The sequence below is a fragment of the Miniopterus natalensis genome, chromosome 12, assembly GCF_054644295.1.
Source record: "Miniopterus natalensis isolate mMinNat1 chromosome 12, mMinNat1.hap1, whole genome shotgun sequence".
In the NCBI taxonomy this organism is placed as follows: Eukaryota; Metazoa; Chordata; class Mammalia; order Chiroptera; family Miniopteridae; genus Miniopterus; species Miniopterus natalensis.
In genome coordinates, this window is record NC_142092.1 from 18651681 (window position 1) to 18674883 (window position 23203).

The 23203-nt window shown below is 37.6% G+C and overlaps 1 protein-coding gene across 2 annotated transcripts in view; it reads right to left on the reverse strand.

The window, feature by feature from the left end:
* FOCAD (focadhesin) overlaps positions 1-23203 on the reverse strand; it is a 256025-nt gene that overhangs the window by 138088 nt on the left and 94734 nt on the right. The gene's annotated exons all lie outside the window — the stretch shown is intronic.

The window sequence follows — 23203 nt, forward strand, 5'->3', positions numbered from 1 at the left end:
CTATCACTTAGGATATGTAAATAATAAAAGAACTCTGCATACTGAAATATTCTATTACGTTATGCCAATATGAAATAATTAAAATCAGTTGTACTGTAAGGAGAGAGGGTTAATAAGCAAGGTCCCCATTTCAATCCCTATACATAATACAATAAAACAAGAAGAGCAAGTCATTCATGGATCAGAAGACTTATTGATGTTAAAATAGTAATACTTCCCAAGTAGATCTAGAGACTCAATGCAATACCTACCAAAATCCCAACTGGCTTCTTTGGCAAAATTATGGAAGTAATCCTAAAATTCATATGAAAAAGCAAGAGACCCCAACTAACCAAAATAATCTTGAAAAAGAAGAACCAAGTTTGAGAACTCAAATTTCCCAATTCCAAATTTTACTCTAAAGTCAAAGTAATCACAACAGTGTGATACTGGCATAAGAACAGAAATATAGTTCAATGAAAAAGAACTCAAAGAGTCCAGAAATAAATCCTGACATTTATGTTCAATTGATTTTTGATAGATATGCCAAGAAAATACAATGGGGAAAGAAGAGTCTCTTTGAAAACTGGTACTGGATTTCAACAACTAGATATTCACATGCAAAAGAATAAATTTGGACCCATTCCTCACACCACACTAGAAAATGAATTCAAAATAGATTTTAGAGCAAAATGTAAGAGCTAAGTATGACTCAAGAAAAATAAAGTTGAAGAACAGACTGACTTCCCACAGTTGAAAATTCACATATAATTACTACAGGAGTAAATTTCTTTGACATTGGGTTAGACAAAGCCTTTTTAGATGTGACACCAAAGCACAAGCAACAAAGGAAAAACAGAGATGTCATTAAATTAAAAATATCTGTCAAAAGATACTATAAAGAAAAATAAGACAACCCACAAAATAGGAGACAATATTTGCAAATCATATATCCAATAAAGGGCTTGTATCTAGAATATTTAAAGAATTTTTGCAATTCAATAATAAAAGGACAAATAACCCAATTTTAAAATAGCAAATAATCCGAATAGATAGTTCTCCAAAAAAGATAAATAGGTGGCCAATAAAGACAGGAAAAGATACTCAACTCTCATTAGCCATGCATGACATAAATAAAAACCAAAATGAATGAAATACAGCTTCACACCCAATAAGATGCCTATAATAAATAAGACAATAGCAAGTGTTGGCAAGCATGCGGAGAAATGGAGACCCTCAGACAACTGCTAGTGGAAATGTAAAATGGTGTGAACCCTTTGGAAAACAGTCTGGGAGTTTCTCAAATGGTTAAAGAGAATTACCATATGATCTAGCAATTCTACTCCTAGGTATATACCAAAAAGAAATAAAAACATGTATCCACACAAAACTTGTACATAAATGTTATAGCAGCATAATTCACAATAGCCAAACAGTGGAAACAACCCAAATATCCATCAACTGGAGAACAGATAAACTGAATGTAATCTAGACGAACAGTGTAATGTTATTTGGTCATAAAAGAGAAAAGGAACCAATATGGATGAAACTTGAAAACATTATGTGAAGTGAAATAAGCCAGTCACAAAAGACCACATATTGTATGAATCCATTTATACAAAATTTCCAAAATAGGCAAATCTATCAGAAAGTAATTGCTTGGGATTGGGGAGCTATAGGGAAAAAATGGGAAGTGATTGCTGATGGGCACAAGGTTTCTTTGGGAGGCGATAAAAATGTTCTCCAATTATTTGTAATCATGTTTGCATAACTCTGTAAATATACTAACAGTTCCTGAATTGTATACTTTGATTGAATTACATGGCATGTGAATTATATCTTAATAAAGCTATTTTTTATTTTAAAAATTCAATTCACTATTATCAGTGAATGCCTACTATGAGCAAGAAACTATCTGAGCACACAATTTTATTTTCCATATAGTGCATTTCAATTTTGTTGCCTAGAATTTAATTTTCTCTATCTGCTGTAATCTTAGAAAGCCTATTTCTTCTCAGCTTAGAAGGTATACACTTTAATTCAATTTCAAAGAGGAAAAAACATCTTAACCCTACCAACAAAAATGTGACAGTTAACAATTCATTCATTAATGAGCCTGACATGTTAAACCACGGCAGCACTTAAAGATATGCGTGTAATGGCTATGGGCTCACAACAGCCAGGATTTACGATTTTTTTACAATTGCTGAGGCTCTATTAGAACAGAAGTTTCATCATCCTCACCTTGAGCAAATGAAGGGAGACAAATTTTTGAATTGCCTTCTTACTCCCCATTTTAATTAAAAACAAAAGGTTATCTCGGACTGTCCGTGCGAGTCTCAATGAATGGCCCGTTCTGGGAAGAGTTCTACCCAGACACTGACAGATTCTGAGTTCTGGGAAGGGCAAGCAGTACATTTTGTAGCATTGTAGAAAATAATTTATTTAGTTGAGTGGCTTTTAAACAACTGTTTTAATTATGTTGTCAGGAAAGAAATAAAGTACTCTATGCTAAAGGGTACACAGTTCCTTTATGAGCCTGAGAACTAAAGAAGTAGGTAAGGGTGTTTATTTTCTCTGGCAAGTTCAGAAATGAAAAAAAGCGGGAAACTTTTACAGTAAATAATTTTAGGCTTAATACAGTTCTTGAAGCCATTACGACCCAAATTAAATCTTTAGGTCAATGGAAACCAAAAAAGGTGTTATTTCATTAGGAAAAGACAGATATATAAGTGTGAAAGCTTTTTTACATAAAGCATGGACTGTTGGTTCGTTAATGAAGTAACATATATGTGCATTTATTGATTTACTTGAGATACTATGAGCTCTTGACTCCGCTGCTCTTGGGGTTTCTACAAACTCCGGAGTAAGTGCCCTATTACTCACTGAATTAAGACCTTTGAAGTTTTATAAAACTCAATGCTTTCTTTTCTCTCCTTCAGAATTCAGGTCTTTTATAAACAAATTAATTTAGAACGATGGGATTATTAAGGAGCCCATAACACTATAAGCAGATTTCTCAGCAAAAATATTGCAAGCCAAGGGGGGAAGAATGAGATATTCAAAATGCTGAAAGAAAAAAAAAAAGCCAGCGAGCCAAAAATACCATACCAAGGGAAACTTTTCCAGATACACAAAAGCTGAGGGAGTTTATCCATTAGACCTGCCTTGTAAGAAATGCTAACAGGAGTCCTTCAAGTTGAAAGGAAAGGACACTAGAAAGTGACACAAAAGTGTATGAAAGTATAAAGCTCACTGATAAAGGTAAATATATAGAAAAACACAGAATACTGTAATAATGGAGCACAAATCACTTTTAGTTCTGGTACAGAAGTTCAAAGACAAAAGTATAAATATAACTGTAAAGATATGTTAATGGATACACAATATAAAAAGATTTAGTCTGTGACATCAAGAACATAGAGTGTGTGGGAGATAAAAAAGTAGAACTTTTGTATGGGATTGGAGCCGTTATCAGCTTAAAATAGACTCTTGTAACTATAAGATGTTTTCTGTAAGCCCCAGAGTAACCACAGGGAAAATACCCAACACCAGAGCAGTATATATATGCCCAAATATATAAAGCAAACAGAACTGCAGGGGAAAATAGGAACACAAATAATAGATTTCATTGCTCTACTTTAAAAAATGGACAGAACATCCAGACAGGTCAACAAGGGAAGATGGGACATGAACAACACTGTAGACCAAATGGATCTATCAGACATATACAGAACATTCCATCCAACTGCACAAGATACAAATTCTTCCCAAACACACACAGCACATTCTCCAAGACAAATCACATGTTAGGTCACAAAATAATTTTCTTAACAAATATAAAAAGATTGAAATCACACCAACTTTTCTTTTTCTGACCACAGTGGAATGAAACTAGAAGTCAGTAACAGTAAGAAAGCAGAAAAATTCTCAAATATATGGAAACTAAACAACATCCTCTTGAACAAGAAATGGGTCAAAGAAGACGTCTAAAAAAAAAAAAACTAAAAAATATTTTGAGACAAAAATAAACACACAACATACTGAAACTTATGGGATGCAGCAAAACAGAACTAAGAGTAAAGTATATAGAGGTAAACACCTATAAGGAAAAACAAAAAAGTCTCAAATAAACAAGCTAACTTTATATCTCAAAAACATAAACTAAGCCCAAAGTTAACACAAGGAAGGAAATAATAAAATTAAAGCATAAATAAATGAAATAAATAGAAAAGCAATAGAAAAATAAACAAAATTGAGCTGGCATTTTAAGACATCAACAAAATTGACAATACTTTAGCTGGACTAAAAAAAAAGAGAAAAGTCTCAAATATATAAAATCAGAAATGAAAGGAGACATTACAACCAATACCACAGAAATAAAAAGGATTATAAGAGATAATTATATACAATTATACTACAAGTGGAATGGGTAAATTCCTAGAAGAAATGGATAAATTCCTAGAAACATACAACTCACCAAGACTGAATCGTGAAGAAATAGAAAATCTAACAGACAAATAACAAAGGAGGAGATTGAATCAGCAATAAAAAAACCCTCCCAACACAGAAAAGGCCAGGACCAGATGGCTTTACAGGTGAATTCTACCAAACATTTAAAAAAAGACTAACACCAATCCTTCTTAAACTCGTCCCCTAAAATTAAAGAGATAGAAACACTTCCAAACTCATTTTATGAGACCAGCACTACTCTCATACCAAAGCCAGACACAGACACTACCAAAAAAATAACCCAACCAAAATAACCCCAAAAAACAAACTGTAAGCCAATATCCCTAATAAACATAGATGTAAAACTCCTCAACAAAATACTAACGAACAGAATTCAACAGAACTCTTAAAGGATCATTCACCATGACCAAGTGGAATTTATCCCTGGGATGTAAGAATAGTCCAACGTATGAAAAGGAATCAATGCCCTAAACCACATGAACAGAATGAAGGGTAAAACTCAGATCATCATTTCTATAGATGCAGAAAGATATCTGACAAAACTCAACACCCTTTCATGATTTAAAAAACAAAAACACACTAAACTAAGAATGGAAAGAAATCACCTCAACATAATAGTCTCTTTGTTTTAAAAAAAAAACCCACAGCTAATAACCATATTGAACAGTAAAAGATGGAAATCTTTCCCTCTAAGATCAGGAAAAAGGCAAGGATACCCACTCTTGCCATTTCTATTTATAGTATATAGCATCAGTAGAACACAGAACATAGTACTGAAAGTCCAAGCCAGAGCAACTAGGCAAGAAAGAAAGAAAAGTCATCCAAATCAGGAAGGAAAAAGTAAAATTATCTCTCTCTGCAGATAACATAATCTTGTAGATATAAACCCTAAAGATCTCACAGAAAAACCTTAGTTAAAACTAATAAACGAATTTAGGAAAACTGCAGGGTACAAAATGAACCAAAAGATCAGTTGTGTTTTAATATACTAACAACAAACAATCTGAAAAGGAAAATAAGAAAACAATCTCATTTACAATCACACACCAAAAAAATGCATAAAACACTTAGGAATAAATTTAACTACGGAAGTGAAAGACTTGTAGACTGAAAACTACAAAACCTCGCTTAAGAAATTAAAGAGGACACAAGTAAACGGAAAGACATCTTGTGTTCAGAGGTTGGAAGATTTAATATAGCTTAAATGTCCATACTGCCCAAGGCAATCTACAGCCTCAATGCCATCCCTATTAAAGTCCTAGTGGTAGTTTTTGCACAGTAGAAAAAACAATCATAACATTCATATGGAACCACAAAGGCCCCCAAATAACCAAAGCAATTCTGAGAAAGAATAAAGTCGGGTGCCTCACACTTCCTATCTTCAAAAGTTATTGTAAAGCTACAGTAATCAAAATAGTATGATACTGGCACGAGGACAGACAGACAGACAGACAATGGAATAGAAGAGAGGGCCCAGAACCAAACCAATTAATTGACCATGCGTATATGGTCAATTAATTTATGACAAAGGAGCCAAGAACCTACAACAGGGAAAGGATAGTCTCTGCAACAAATGGTGCCACGAAAACTGGACAGCCACATGCAAAGAAGGATACTGGACCCTTACTTACACCATACACAAAAAAATTAACTCAAAGTGAATCAAAGGCTTAAACATAAAGACCTGAAACTATAAAGCTCCTAGAAGAAAACGTAAGGGAAAAAAACATCGTAACATTGGTTTGGCAATGATTTCTTGGATACGACACCAAAAACACAGGAAGGGGGGCGAAAAACAGACATGTGGGTCTAAATTAAACTGAAAAGCTTCTGTTTAGCAAAGGAAACAAACAACATAGTAAAAAAAAGGCTGCTTACAACATGGTATAAAATATTTGCAAACCATATATCTGATAATGGGTTACCATCCAAAATATATCAGGAACTCCTACAATTCAACAAAAAACAAACAACCCGATTAAAAAATGAGCAAAGGACTTGAACAGACATTCCCAAACAAGGCATAAAATGATTACAGGTATATGAAAAGATACTCAACATCACTTATTAGGGAGATGCAAATCAAAACCATAGTGAGATATCACCTCACACACATTTGGATGGCCATTATCAATAAAACAGAAAATAAGTGTTGGCAAGGATGTGGAAACACTGGAACCCTTGTGCGCTGCTGGTGGAAGGTAAAATGGTGTAGCTACTACGAAAAACAGCATGGAGGTTCCTCAGCTAATTAAAAATAACGCTAACATATGATCAAGCAATCTCACTTCTGGGAATTTCAGGACAGGCTGTAGTCTATTTTAAAATTTATTCACAAAAAACTATTAACTACACAGTTGCTGTTAGCTACCTGTTCTGAAACAATTCTTTTTACTGAAACACAAATAAACTTTAACTATTTATGAAATATAAAGAGACTTATTTTGGCACTGTTTAGTTGTTTTAGTTTTTTTGTTTTTTGTTTGGTAAATATCTTTATTGATTTCAGAGAGAAGAAGGGAGAGGGAAAGAGTCATCATTGATCGGCTGCCTCCTGCACGCCCCCTGCTGGGGATCGAGCCCGCAACCCGGGCACGTGCCCTGACCAGGAATTGAACCCCTGAACCCCAATCACCTGGATCCCAGGTCGATGGTCAACCGCTGAGCCACGCCCGGCCAGAAGGCACTGTTAGTTTTTATAATAAAACACATGGGCACTTTCAAAAATACTTCAAAGGAACTGAAATCAGGATCTCGAAGAGACAGTTGCACTCCCATGTTCACTGCAGCACTATTCACAATAGCTCAAATATAGAAACGACCTACATATCTACCAACGAATGAACGGATAAAGAAAATGTGGTGTATCCATACCATGTAATATTATTCAGCCTCAAGAAAAGAGAGAAGTCCTGCCCTTACTGCAACATGAGTTAACCTTGAGGACACTGTGCTACGTGAAGCCAGTCACAGAAGGACAAACACTGCACGACTGTACCTGCATGAGGCATCTCAAGAACTCAGTCTGACACGGAGAGAGTCGACAGAACGCGGGCTGCCAGGGCCAGGGGTGGAGGCTCAGTGGGTACGGAAATCACTCTTGCAAGAAGGAAATTTTACACAAGACTGTACTGTCCATTTAACATTTTGATGAGGTTTATTTTATGTTATGTTTACTACAATTTTAAAAAAGAATCATGGGATTGTTTTATAAGAGTCAGAAGAGTCTCTGTCAAATTCATTTAGTTAAACAACTTTACGTTACAGATGATGGAACAGAGGCCCAGAGGGACCACAAAGTTAGCTGGTGGCGGAAGGGGGATGGGAGTCCATAGTTCACCCCTCCGTTCTACCTGGGCAGAGTGAAAGCACCAAAGAGCCCAGGCTGTCTACAACAGGATAAAAACCGATCACGCAAGCTTCTCCCTGTATTTGGACAAAAACACACAGGAAAAGATAATCAGGAGACAAAAACCAGCATCTCCCTGGAGCTGACCATAAAAAGAACAGGGTATAGACATTTAACTTGGATTCGGTGAAAAATGTCCCTGTTGGCAACCCTTTGAGGTTACACAGATAACAGAATAATCTTTCCAACAGTTCTACAATGAAGACCACCAGCAGCGCTACCTACTCATAAATTCTGAGAAATAAGAAGGGTTTGTTATTATTCATCTTAGGTATCCAATGAGAATATAAAATTGATGTTTACAATTGTTCCTCTTTTTTGAAAGTATGAGAGAGAGCTCATACTTTGTTACTATGTAAGGCACATAGTAATAAATTTATATAAATAGAAAATAAAGGTACCAGTGAAAAGAAATAACTCAAGACATGATCATCTAATGGGAGAGGCAAAAATCAATAGCAATGCTGTTTTTCTTTAACTTTTATACAACTAGATGTGAACTACAAAAGTGAACTCTTAGTATTTTACCCATATCCTTGGATTAGATAAATGCTGAACCACCTTTGCATAAGACTTTGTTCTGTGAAAAATGGAAACAGCCCGGCTGGGAGTGGCTCAGCGGTTGAGCGTCGACCTAGGATCCAGGTGATCGGGGTTCGATTCCTCGTCAGGGCACATGCCCGGGTTGTGGGCTCGATCAATGACTCTCTCATCATTGATGTTTCTATCTCTCTTCCTCTCCTTCCCTCTCTCTCAAATCAATAAAGATATATTTTTAAAAAAAAGAAAAATTCTAAGTACACAAGTGTATTTGCCATTTGCAAAGTGGTGGTAAGATAACAGTATGTGTTAAGTTTAAAATGAAAAAATAAACCGTGGATTTTTATATAATAAAGAATGAATATGCTTGAGTGGTTCATACAAACAGAAGCATAAATGCATTACTTAATAATTTTAACATGTAAACTTAAAAAATCATTCTACAAAAAGGGACATAATTCCTATTACACTTCTGTTGTTGCTGCTGCTGCTGCTGTTAATCTTCACCAGAGGGTATTTTTTAACATTGAAATTTTTTTTTTTTTTTTTTTTTAGAGTGAGTGGAAGGGAGCGGGGGTGGGAGGGAGAGACAGAAAGAGAGAGGAAGAGGGAGAGGGAAGCATCAATGAGAGACACATCGATTGGTTGCCTCCCACAAGTGCCCCGATGAGGGCCGGGGATCCAACCTGCAAGGCAGGTCCCTGCCCCTGACTGGAACCTATCCCGCGACCCTCCAGTGCTCGGGCCGACGCTCTAACCACTGAGTCACTCTGGCCGTGGCCCTATTATGCGTTTGAACATCAGTTAATGCTGCTTCCTCATTACTTGCCAGCTCTACTTGTGGTATCTGCTCATCATGTAAGCAATACACTGGAAAGCAGGCCACAGACAGAAGTGCTGAGAAGCTAATCTTCCCTCCACTATGAGGAATCTGCAGGCATGCAGCGACACCAAAGCAGTGTAAGCATAGTGTCATTTTATTCTTTTGTGGCTCAAATTATATTTATATTATAGCATTAGAATTAACTAAGTGATCTAGGGTCTTAAGTTTAACCTTTGAGAGGTAAAAAATGCCAAGGGAAGAAGGGTATCTAGAATAACAAAGGCCCCTACCAGGCAATCTTCTATTTGATGGTCACGCTGGCCACATTCCAGTCCAGCTTGAGCATCGGATCTGTAGTGACTCCTCTAACAGTAGCAGCTCCCATCTACTGAACAGTTACTGTAAACACTCTCCCAAGCTCTTTATAGAAAATCATGATTATCACCATGTTTCAAATTACAAAGCTGAAGCTCATAAAGGCCAAATAATTTGTCCAAGTAGAACTAGTATATACTGGAATTAGGACTGGACCAAAGCAATTTAACTCCAAAGCCCATATACTTGCCACTCTGCTTTTCCGAAGACAGCGATAACATCTCCATCTTTGTATCTCTGGTTCCCAGAGCACCATAAAATGCTTTAGAATGCACAAACTACTCCTAATTTTTCTATCTGCTCCAATTCCATTCAACGAGATAGATCTTGTAATAGTGTTACAGCTTTTGAATCTGTAAACAATAATTAAAAGCCTACCACTTGCAAAGAGAAGTACTTAAATAGTCATCTGACCAAATTAATTTAGGATCTGAAAGTTTTACCTGTTAGGTAAATGTTACCAGGACATCATTAGAATGTGAGGTAAGATTTTCCCAGTATATACCAAAAAAAAAAAAAAGGAACAACAACACAGGAGCTCCAAATATGGAAATACCACAGACTAGAATAAGATAAAGTATCATATCACTTAAGGAGTTTGAAATATTTGGAATACAATAACCATGACCTTTCCCGACCTACACTTGATTTCCAGGTTAGTCTCCTTAGCCATCCGTATCTTCATTATCTCTGAAACTCAGAGACAACTTATATATAGGGTGTCCCCCAAAAATGTATATACACTTTAACAGCTGATAGCTCAATTTTGAGAATGAAAAGTATTTTAATAAACATTGCCTTTATAATTATTCAAGTGTGTGAATACATTTTTTGGGACATCCTATATTCAGAAAATGGTATAATAAAACTCATAAAGTAATGACTAGTCACACTATCAATATGTAAAACCATTGGTGAGAAAAAGGAATATAATCAACATTCATTTTTTCAATTGTTAACATTTTCACAATTTGCTATAATGACTGAATTTCTATAAGCATAAATTTCCCTTCCTGAACAAAAGTAGGTTTTACATTTCTATGGCAAGATCTAAATCTTTGGTAGTCCAACTGGTAGAAAGTTAAAAGCCACGGTCCTATAAGTACAGTATAATGTGTATATTTTTCCTTTCACTAGGTGCAGTCAATTTCTACTACTGTCTCTGTCCCTGGCAATGTGTTTTATATCAGAGAGTTGGAAGGAGGAGTTTGAATGTCTTCCAACAATGAGATCTAATTAAATACAGCTCAGCCAGGTAAGCAAATGCAATAAAACTAGAGAGATTCAATGCTTTCGAATTTATTAAACTAGTAAATTACTCACAGAATCCAAAACTATGACAGTCAGGTCAGTTGTGTTGGGATATGAAAAACTGTGCAAGACTGACAATGGTAAATGTAAACCAATCCATACTACATTTTAAGGGAAAAAATTCCACGGCCGACGCAAGTTGGCTAAATGTAAAGCAGGATTCCAAATCCTCTTTCCTTCTTCAATGACAAAATCATTTGAAGTTTAAATAAGTGGTAAATATCTTATACCATGAATTTTAGAAGATCCAAATTCAGTCTCAAATATAAGACTGACCATTAAATGGGGTCTACATAAATAATGGTAAACAAACGAACTAATTAGGATGCTATATTAACAAAAAAGATTCACACCCAGGATGAAGTAAAATTAATTTTAAAAGCCAGAAACGTAAAAAGGTATTGATTTAAATTTCTTGAAACAAACAATAACAAAGAACACTGATTCCACTGCTTGAAGTAGACAATGTATTGACTTATAGAAATAACAGAAAACAGATTTAGTAAACTCCTATCTTGCATAATCTTCTGCATTCAGGAAAATTATTAGACTAGAAAGAAGAAAGAAGTATTAGTAAGAAGATACTGACAGTCACATCCGTGATAGAAGCAGACTGCAAACCAACAGAAAAAAAATTAACCCATGAATGGTGTTAGAAAAACTGGTTAGCAGCTTAATGGGGAGGGAAAATTCTAATATATTACCAAGAAATAAAAAATTCTAGGTGGATTCCAGAATTAAACATCAAAGAGAAATAATCTTTAAAGAATCTAGAAGAAATATTAAGTGAATATTTACATGCTCTTATAGAAAGAACTTACTAAGCACTGAAACAATGAAAGACCAGTAAGTAAAGATGGATACAATCTAAAGGGAAGAACACTTAAAAAACAAGAAGAGCTTTTGAATTACAAACACCTTAGCACAACAGAAAATTCAATAATATGTGAAAGATAAAGTTAAGGAAATCTCCCAAAAAGTAGAGCTAAAAAGCAGAGCGAAAGAACTGAGGAAGGAAAGATAAAAAAATTAGAAGATCAGTACTGAATTGAGGGCCCAAACAAGAGAAGTTCCAGAAAAAACAGGTCAGTAAAGAAAAAGAAATTAATAAAAAAATAACTTTAAAAGTTCCCCAGAATTCAAGGACTTGAATTTCCAGATTAAAAGATACACCAATTATCCAGTATAAGAGTTGAAAACAGATTCATGCAAAGGCACATCATCATGAAATTACAAGAGTACCAGAGACAAAGAGAAGATCCTAAAAGCTTCCAGGGGAAACAAACAAAAAAAGAGATTCACATAAACATATACTTAGCAATTCAAGAATCAGAATAACTTTGGATTTCTCCATAGCAACACTGCAAGCTATGGAAGCAAACAGAAGATTGTGAAGGAATATGTTCCCAATACAGAATTCTTCAGCCAAAGTAACTCAGTACCTGCCACACAGTGAAGCACTCCCTAATAGTTTGCTTTGAGAAAGAAAACAAAACAGCCCTGGCCACTGTGGCTCAATTGGTTGAGCATCTTCCCATGCAACAAAAGGTCACCGGTTCAACTCCCGGTCAGGGCACATGCCCAGGTTTCAGGCTCCATCCCGGGGGGGGGGGGGGGGGGGGGGGGGGGGGGGGGGGCAGGAGGCAGCTGATGGATGTTTCTCTCCCTCTCTCTCTCTCTCAAATAGTATTTTTTTAAAAAGAAAAAACATATGTGCGTGTATAATTACCAACCAATGATCTGATAGTCTAAAGGACACAAAATTTTTAGGATTAATACAGATTCCTGCCCCCCACCCCAAAATATAGGCAAAGCATATAAATCTAAAACTCAAAGAGAAAAGCAAAGGACAAACAAGCAGCAAATAAGAACTTTAAGAACATTTTATCTCACTGTGTTTAAAACTAAAAATTATAACAAGATAATTATCTCATATACTAGAGTTTAAAATATTTTTTAAATTATAAAACTTAATGTAAAGATATAATGAAACTGACATCCTCCCATAATTCTGGGGGAGTATAAGGTGATACAATGTTTCTAAAAAGAAAATGTTCCGACTTCACTTAAGAAGTTCAGCTCCAATCTCAGGTTTGCTTCAAAATAACATTACAGAATTAGAGGCTGGGAGGTGAGGGTACAGAAGATACAGACTAGCTACATAATGATAAATACCTGGTGAGGCTATGAGATGTATAAATGAGGTTTATTCTATCTTTTTAAGATTGTTTTATTGATTTTTTTGAGAAAGAGGAAGGGGGGGAGAGAGAGAGAAACATCAATGGCCGCCTCGTTCATGCCCCATACCGGGGATCGAGCCCACAAGCCAGGCAAGTGCCCTGACCAGGGATCAAACCACTGATTCAGTGCACAGGAAGATGCTCAACCAACTGAGCCACACCGGCCAGGGCTAGTCTGTCTTTATCGTAATTTATACTGCTTGCCCCACTTTTGAATATGCTTAAAATTTTTCATAATAAAAAGTTAAAAATCTTCTAGTGTTCTCTCTAAATGTGTTTTAAAAACAAAACAAATTCAATAAGATCTGAGAGACAAGATTTCCCTAGATAGACATACAATAGCATGTATTATTTTTATATCACAGTAAGTCAACTAAGAAAAGCACAACAAAATAAAAACTGCCATATTAAAAACCACCAATACAATGTACGAAACAAACACCAGGAATACTATAAATAGGATTTTTTGTTATAACCACACACAAAAAAGGCAAAGAAACAGAAAATTCTGTTCCTATACTACAGAACAGAAGAACTGAAGAAAGATAATTGATATCTTCAAATATTTAAAAGGGCTAACATAAAAGACAATTGGTTTGTTTTTTGTAATCCCAAGGGCCATACGGAAAGGCATATATGGGTTTAACATGGAAAAGGAGTTTTAAATATATATATGTTTAGAGGATAGAGTGTGCTGCCCCAAGGGGCAGGAAGTTTTCTATAACCAAAGGTGCTCAAAATAGAATAGCCACCACTACTTAGGAGATGTTCAATGTATACATTCAAATAGCAAAGAGGAAAAAGAGGAGACGAAATTCTAAGGATTGATTTAGAATCTATTACTTAAAAATATAGGACATAACCCAAATTAGTCAAAATTTAAGGACACATATGTGCAGAGAGTAGTTAGCACAGCAGGCCTGAGACTGCTGTGAACTTTAAAGGGCCTGCTGGCAAAATCAGTCTTTGGGTGGGGTCTTGGAAAGTCGACTTGGAGAAGGTTCCTACCATTCTTCACTGACGTGAGTGACCCTGAACTGTGTGTACAAACACCGTATAAAAAGCAATGTGCCTGAACTGACCACCCCCAGTGAAAACCTGGGGGACGAAGTCTCTCGCGAGCTTCCCTACCAGGCAGCCCTTCACAGGTGCTGTCCAATTTGACACTGGAGGAACTAACCGCACGCTGTGTGACGAGACTGGGAGGGGACCCCGGCAGGCTGGTGCCCCATTTCATCTAAGCCTCACCCAATGAACCTTTTCCCTTCATGATTTTGCTTTTGTCCTTCTGCTGTAATAAATCATAGTCATGTTCGCAACTATCGCCGAGTCCCGTGAGTCCTTATAGCAAATCAACAAACCTAAAGGTGGTCTTGATGGACCCCTGACCCAGAATCATTTCATATTTTGCTTTAAAAGATACTATCAATTCAAAGGGAAAAAAAGTTATGTAGGATTTTTAAAAAGAATACCTTCTGAGTGTTTCTAATGTCAATAACAGTAAACTCTGCTATGAGTTATATACCTATCAAAAACATTTTGAGGGCCAGTTCCATACTGGGCACTGTGTTAGGTTTTAATGACAACTGAGACACGTCTGTCCCTACTCTCAAGTATACAGTCTAGTTAAGAAACTCACAATTATTATCTCAATCATCGTTGATTGAATAAGTCAAACCCAACTTGAAGATAAAAGTAATAGAAAATAGTTTCTATAGATAGAAATTAAGATATAAGTACAAGACAATTCAAGAGAGTCTTTAGTAAGTGCAAAATACTAAAGAGTAAAACCATGACCGCTTTTCATCTTTAGCGAAAGGCAGAGACTCTAGAGCTGGGCACCCCAAATACGTAAGCACTAGTCACACATGATTTAAATTTGAATCTAAATTAATGAAAATTAAATAACGTGAGAACTCCATTTCCTCAGTCACACTAGCTGAATTTCAAGCACTCAATAGTCACGTGTGGCTGGCGACCACCGGGTTGAACGGCAGATTACGGGGCATCTCCATCGCCACAGAAAGCTCTACTGGACAATGCTATTCTAAAAGGCCGGGTGCCCAAGAAAACGCCTCAGGTGCCCAACAAAGGCCAGGAACAACTTAGACATCAATATAAAGACACTTGCGTACATCGAGCGGTCCGCACACTGTGGAACACCAGCATCCTTCAAGAATCAAGCAGATCTCATGAACACGGCACGGTGGCTGTAACGTGGCGAGGAGAGCAAAACACAAGCCGCAGAGGAACGCATACCACAGAAGGCCCTTGTGAGCACTAGTCGGCGTATCCCCTGGGGGAGAGGGTGGAGGCAGGATACATTAAGACAGTGTTGATGTGTGGCTACCGGACATCCTACTATACTGTTTAGATATTTTACATGTTATATATTATATAAGAATAATGCTTTGGTAAAATAAAATGTTTTACTGAAGTTATTTTCTGCAATGCTTCGGGAAGTGATAGACTGAACTGGAGGTGAAGTGACCAGCAGCTGTGGGCCTAGGAGGTGGCGCAGTGAGACGCAGGGACAGCCGCCGGAGGACCCAGCACGGGCTGGGGCGGGAATGAGGCTGGGGGCGGATTTCCTGCCCGGAGGAGATGGCTGATGGCGGGGAAGGGTCCGGTCACGCTTCTGCCCTGCCTCTCACTCAGCCTGTTAGTCAAGGCACATGGAGTCCTGGCCCCGCCCGCTGAACTTGTGCGTTGCTCCCTTTCAAGCTGATAGCTCGACTCATGCACTAACCATGGAAACAGGTGGTTTACAACCTTGGAAATATGAAAGAACAGAGTAGCTGTTGGCCCCTTTCTAGGAAAAGAATATTCTAAGTGCTGTTTGTCACCCTAGCTTTGGGCACGACTTCACGTCAGGGAATCTGGGGCAACAGTCTTAGTCCCACGCTACCCTATGACCACCTCACAGGCAGCAGTTCCTTTTCTTTGCATTCGCTCAGGGCCACACAGAGAGCAAAGTTACTCAGCAAGCACGAGCTACATGAAACGCCAGACTAACGACAGAAGGAAGGAAAGGTGAGCACCGTGTAAGTTTCAGGACTGGCTACTTCCTCTCAAAAAATGCTGCCAGATATTCACCCTCTTAGTGCCTCCATAAAAATCCCACTTTAAGTTTTATTGTCCTTAAACGTTACAGGTTTCTATTGCACTGCAGAGACTGTGAGGCTATCTTCAGCTAATAAAACCAATGGGAAGAGTATTTCTAAATACAAATTTACATTTATATCAAGGAAAAGAGCACTGGGATTTTTTAATACTTCCGCACTATTCAGCACTGTGGCCACTAGCACATGTGGCCAAGCAGCACTTAAAATGCAGCTAATCTGAGTTGAGAAGTGCTGTATAGGGTAAAATTCCACAAGCATTGGAAGATTTAGTACAAAAACTACACATAAAATATTTCATTAGTAGTTTATTTTGATTGCATATTGAAATTTTTCAGATATATTGAGTTAAATAAAGTGTATTTTTAACATTAATTTTACCTGTTTATTTTCACTTCTGTTATGTGGTTACTACAAAATTTAAACCTATATATGTGGCTCACATTTCTACTGAACAGCACTATTCTCTATCCCCTTTATGTATCTAAATGTATGTAGTTTAAAACATACACCCACACAAGCATATACAGAAAACAGTAATGTCTCTCTCTTCATGTACTTGGGGAATAAAGTATGACAATAAACCCCAGATGGGCAAGGAACACGTCTACCTTGCTAAATAGCCTAGCACTGGTCCCAGAACATAATGCAGCAGATAAATAATTGTGAAAAGAATAAAAGGACCTATGAAAGTCAACTACAATTTTAATAATACATAACTTTAATTGAGCACTGACTATAAACCAGGTACTATATTCTGGATTATCTCATTTAATCCACATGATGAATTTAATTACTCCCATTTTACAGGTGAGAAAACGCAGACATACAAAGAATTACAACAGAATGTCCAGTATGCTTTCAAGTGTTCCAAGAAATGAAGCAATTCAATTTAGAGAGTCTATCCAGGAGGTTTACACAACTTTCCTTTAATTAATAAATATGTATTGAGTACCTTCTATCACATAGTATTACACTAGGTGATATGACATTAAGAGAAATCATAGGTTAATGTAACAAAAAATATAAACAGGTATAGGCTACATTCGGTTACAAATAAATCCCACTATAACTGTCCTATAGCCTACCAAAACATTAACAAGCCTGGCTAATTAATACTTCAGCAACACGGAATTTTTGTTGAATTTAGACAATCCTTTGGAATTCACTATAGAAACTAGCCTTCATATGAGACTTTACAATGTTTCTTCATGCATAAGATCTTGTCTTCTTTACAACACCCCTGAGAGGTAGGTATTACTAGAGGCTGGGTGGGATCTTAGAAGTCGTTAGATTCATTATCTGATTAGTAACGCTCCTTATCAGGCTTTAATTCACGTTCTGTGCTTTGTCTTACAGGCTACTGTCAACAAGATTTTTTTTTGGGGGGGGGTGGCTGTAGGAGGGAGGGAGCTTTAGACAGGCCACCTACAAAACTAGTTCTGGGTTCCAGATACATATCACCTTCAGAAATAACAGTCTCGGGCTGAGCAAGGCATGGAGACAGTGTAATTAAAAAACTTTCTAGGAGGTTTAAAGAGGCAAGTTGCAAATAATTTACTACTTTTGGAAAAAAGAAAAGCATTTAAATTAAAAATAAGCCTTCATATAGAATAATGTAACTAGCATCAATGGGAACCAAGTCACCCCTTAATCAGCTCCTTTTCGAAAACATTTATCGGGGCTCAAATTTTGGTCCACCTTGAAAAAAATAAGCAACATTCAGTACACACTAGATGGTCGATTTAATTTTTAATGAGTAAATGGCATGGCAAGAATGGTTCAGGTACTTGTAAACACTAAATGTCCGGGTCTGTCTTCATTGGCTTTTGAACAGTTTCAAAGAGCAGTCGTGAGGATTCATTAGCTCTTAGCACATGTGAACCTGCTCCAAAGGCAGCCGGGAGAGTTGCCTAGCAACAGAGCAGTTTGCATCTCTCATCCCCGAAGATGCGGCTGCCACAGCGGCGGCTAGGTCAAGCCTCTCATTAGCAACCTGACAAAGGGCTTCTATCTCCCATTTTACTACATTATTTTTATTTCCAGGTGAAGCTCAAATATCTGCGTATTATTCCCACTGACAATGTATTCCCTTCCCTCTAGCCCTTCTTCTTACCAAACCCCATTTCAACAGATGTTTTAATGAACCCATCAAAATACCCGTAACAAAAGCAGGCACTGAGAAATCCAACAGAATTTATATGCCTATTCACATCACTCGAACAGTTCCCTATCTTTTAGGCAATAAAGTAAGGAAGCTTTAGAAGAAAGAATGAGAAAAGATACTGAAATGAAATAATGCAAAGAGGAAAGAGTCAGTTATTGGACTTCAAAATTCACACAAAGTTGACTCGAATTATTTGCAATGCCAGTCTTACTTCTTTCTTACCCCTACAAAAGGTAATCTCAACCAATTGGCAAAATAGCAAAAAGGCAGAAAATTCCTGAGTGGTAATAAACTACAACAAATGGATTGACTCATGTTTATAATGAATGTAATCCATTGGAAGGAAACTCTGGCTCCCAGTTTAATAATTGTGTTATAAAGCTTCACTTCAGATCAATAGCTACTTACTTCCGAAAATATTTCTGAAAGTATTTACCACTGACTATGGTTGCCATGCAGAACTAAAATACATACTCACATGATCTTCCTTATACACACTCAAAAGACCCTTCAAAGAAAAGAAAATAAGCAGATGGACTTTCCATTTCATGTATTGTAAAGTGCTTACTCCAGATTTTGGCACAGACCACACAGGCCCTGGCCTCTGAGCTTTCGTGCTACGGCGAATTTCCCTACAGAAAAGGCTGCAGAAGGTGTGTGACATGCTACGAAAGATGAAGTGTGGTGCTAATAGGCGCAGATTAAGAATGGTGTAATGGGGGACATTCAACGGCAACTGCCATCGCACCAAATCAAAATAAGGGAAAAATTCCAGTGATCTGAAAAGAACAATGTGATTTTTTCCCCCTGAGGCCCCTCCCCCCCCTTTTGACATATGAACAGTGGGGGAAAAATATGAATCTTTAGTAGGATTTCCCAGAAGGGTGTCATTTACCACTAAAATATTTCATTCCAGCAGTTGAAAGACCATAAAAGGGTGAATGTCCTCCAGAGTCTCTAATAACGGTAATAGATCTTCTGTTACTATTCACAAGTGACCTCTCAGTCAGGCGATTTAATTTTTCCCCCTGCAGCATGGTTGGCTTCACACACAGTGTAATAACAGTTTTTGCACAACAAGACAATTCATCCGATTAGAAGGACTGTATTAAGTCTTTCATGAACAGCATGTGTCACTGCGGTTTCAGCTAGGATTTGATTTAAGACAACCTAATATATGCGTGCATGGTTCTTCCTTTTGCTATGGTTTTAAAGAAGATTCCTGTACTTTCTTTAGCAATTTTGTAGACGATTGCCTGTATGCTCCCGGGCTTCAGAAAATAACCAAGATCTCATCAAATGCTCACTGAGCACTTTAAAACAGGTACCAACACTTCTCCACCAGTTAACAGAAATGTGCATTTCTACATCAGTTAAATGAAATTCCACTAATGTCTCAAAGGAGTAAGAGCATGGAAAGGGGCAGAATGGGCATAACTGTTTATTGCAATTACTTTTATGCTCCACAACATTTCAGCAATGCACTATTAATTATAAAGACAATATGATATTATCCAGAAAAGCTTTAAAGTGGATTTTGAGACCTCCATTTTTAAACCTCAGCAAAGCACAAAAAATGTAAAAGTGGGAAACCAAAAGAAAAGGTGTGAAATAAATCCACCATCTGGAATCTCCTACAGTAAATGGCTCAGCATCACCCACTGCCCACAGAAGCCTAAACCTAAGAACATCTACACATTTCTTACTGCCTTGCTGATGGGATTAGGGAGGTTTCATCGAGAACCTCTGTGGCAAAGGGCTACAGTGACAGTTAAAGGCGTTCTCAGGGGTTCCCTTAACCTTACTACCTTTAATCGATGCTCATAGGCTTAGCTTCCCCCTTCCGTCCCTGGATCTGGGCAGGCTCCTTTGCTACAGGGCTAGGAGTGTCCTTACAGCTCACGTACCCAAAGGGATTCTCCTACTGCTGCAGACCTGCAAGATTAAGTTCTCTTCAGATTTTTGATGCAGGTAAGATGCTCTCTTCTGGTTTAATTGCTGCACCCCCTCTAGCAACCCTGTTTCTTTCAGCAGAGGCCTGGGTACCCCCCAAGCAGACCTGTGAGGTAAGGTGAGGCAACTGTAGTTCTCTTGCTCATACTGCCCACATTTTACCCACAGGAAACACTTACACACCTTTGACGGATAAATTCTAGGCATGCAAACCAATGCCTACACTGCAGGACTCTCTCCTTTGCTTCCATCATCATACCAGTCCGTCAGTCTCTTAAATTTCCTGGGCAGTGGCCAATCCACTGTATACACCTGTCTACCCCAACTGCAAGGGATACACATCCAGCCGGACGGGGGGAGGTGGGTCCCACTGAAGTCCCTCCCGCTAGGCTTAAGGGGCTAGCACTTGCAGGACTCAGCACTTCAGCAGCTTGCTACAAGAATCCTCTCTCTTCATCTCTTCTCTCCTTTCACTTCCTAACTTCTAGACCCTCAATATGAGTGAGGTAAAAATTGCAGTAGTACTCAGATATCAAGGTTTATTTCTAATACTCTATAAGTTCCACCAGGTGTTCTGTCTCAAAACTCATCCTGGTATCTCAAGGTCCCCACCAAAACTTCTAGCATCCTGTTATAAAACTATCTCCTCTATATCTGATTACACCAACACTTAAGACAAATTCTTATCTCCTGCCTTATGGCAAGGCTCTTCAGGATCTTGCTTTCAAATGCTTGCCAGTATCCACTCACCCTATAGATCCCGGTTTGATACAGTACTACTTACCCCCAGTGTGACCTGCCACACATCTGTGTCTTTTCTCTCATCAGGGAAACTTATGGGCCTCTTCATGCATGTCCCAAAGACACTTACATACCTCCACAATGGCAACTACCATCTTGTACTCAACAGTAATTTTTAATGCCTCCGTCAACCGACTAGGCTCTTTGATTCCTGATAACAAGAGGCTATATACTTTCATTTTAGTTTTACCAGGACATGCCACATAGCATGCTCTCTCCCTCTCTCTCTCTTTCCCTCTCTCTCTCTCTATAGATATATACACACACACACACATATATTTATATATTTATATATATGACTACATCAATGACTTGAAAACGCTTGGTAAATAAAATGGGACCTAAAAAACAAGGTATCTTCAGTGTTTCACACCGAATGATAATTCTACGCAGATCAGGTTGCACCATTAAATATTGAACAAAATTTAAATACCACCACTATAATTATCACTAAAAATAATTTAGACTACTGGAAACAATGAAAATAGACAAGACTAAATTAGAAAAAAAAGTTAAAAGAAATAAAATTCTATTACTCTCACAAAAATACTGTAACAAACTAATTAGCCAAGTGTTGCCAAGTACCAGCCCCTGCTGATATGTCTTAATGAACAGATAATTTGATCATTTTAAATTGGCACATTCATTGTACTAATGCAAATGAGCAAAACCAAAGTGTCTAAAAAAAAAAAAAAAAATAGCTTCAACATCAGCTTATGTTTTAACTCAGCCTATACCAAATTACCCAGAACCCTAAATTAATAGGATTTCATTTAATAAGATTTTACTGTAATCTAACCTAACCTAATCCCTCTCCCTGGACTCTGTACTGTTCCCCCAATTAGTCTGGGTAACATGACAATATTAGAAAATAGTTTATTGTTTGCAGGATGACAGGTACCTGCATCTAATATTTTTATGTATTAATTCAATCAGGCAACAAAACAGGTAAAGCCCAGGAACTGTCCAAGGTTACTAGGAGGCAAAAACAAGTAAGACAGTTTTCCTTGAGGAATTCCCTTTATGAATTTTACATCTAATTGTAACCTGCTGAAAATTCCCTTTGAAGAGAGCTTATATCCAAGATAACTATAGGACGCTTCACAATGCCAACATCTCATTCACGTTTAGTGCTGTTTGACTCTGTGATATGATAAATTCAGGTTACGTGTACTTTTATATGCTTGTTTTCTTTAGAGAGAAAAAAATAAATGGTCTCGTATGCAGACATGATCCACTGCCACAAGAATACTAACAAACAATGACAGAGGAAAGGTCTCCAAAAACCTAACCAATACATAGAACGCCTGGCATGCAGCAATCATCCAAGTCACCTTTTAACTGCTTGTCTGGCTCCACTGAGTCTGCAACCATGCCTACTCTGTTGAAAGAAACTGACTTTAGGCTGCCCAATTTCATCACATAAACTGTCTTGAAAACTTGCCATAGAGTCTGTTATACTGTCATGAAAAGCTCAAAATTGTCATTGGTGGAGTAGAAGTCCCCAGTGTGCTCAAAGGTCAAAGGGAGAGGGTGTCTCAAGGCTTTGGTAAGGGAGCTAACAGAGCTGTCCAACCATGAGAATCCTGGAGCGGACCTTCCCCACCAAGGCCTGGGCCACCCTGCCCGTTACCGCTATCAGACAGTAGCGATAATCGCCACTGTCAGTGGCTTTCTTTCGCTCCCCAGTAAGATTAAACCTGAAATAGGAGAGAAAATTACTGCTAGTGAACCGATGGTTCACAAAGTAAAGAACTATTCCAGGACTCCAAAAATTTACTTATTCCACTGTCTTCCCAACAGCAGACCTCAAAGAGGATCATGTCATATAAACAGCGCTTCATACATAATAGAAACAGACAATATGCCTCTGGTTCATTTCAAAGATGCTCTCTTTTTTAACTTGTATTTGTTCAATAAGACTTAGCTCATGGATCACATACTCCAGTCTTCCCATTGTGACTTAACTGCCTCTTTTTGCATCGTAGCACTTATCACAGGTTATTCCGA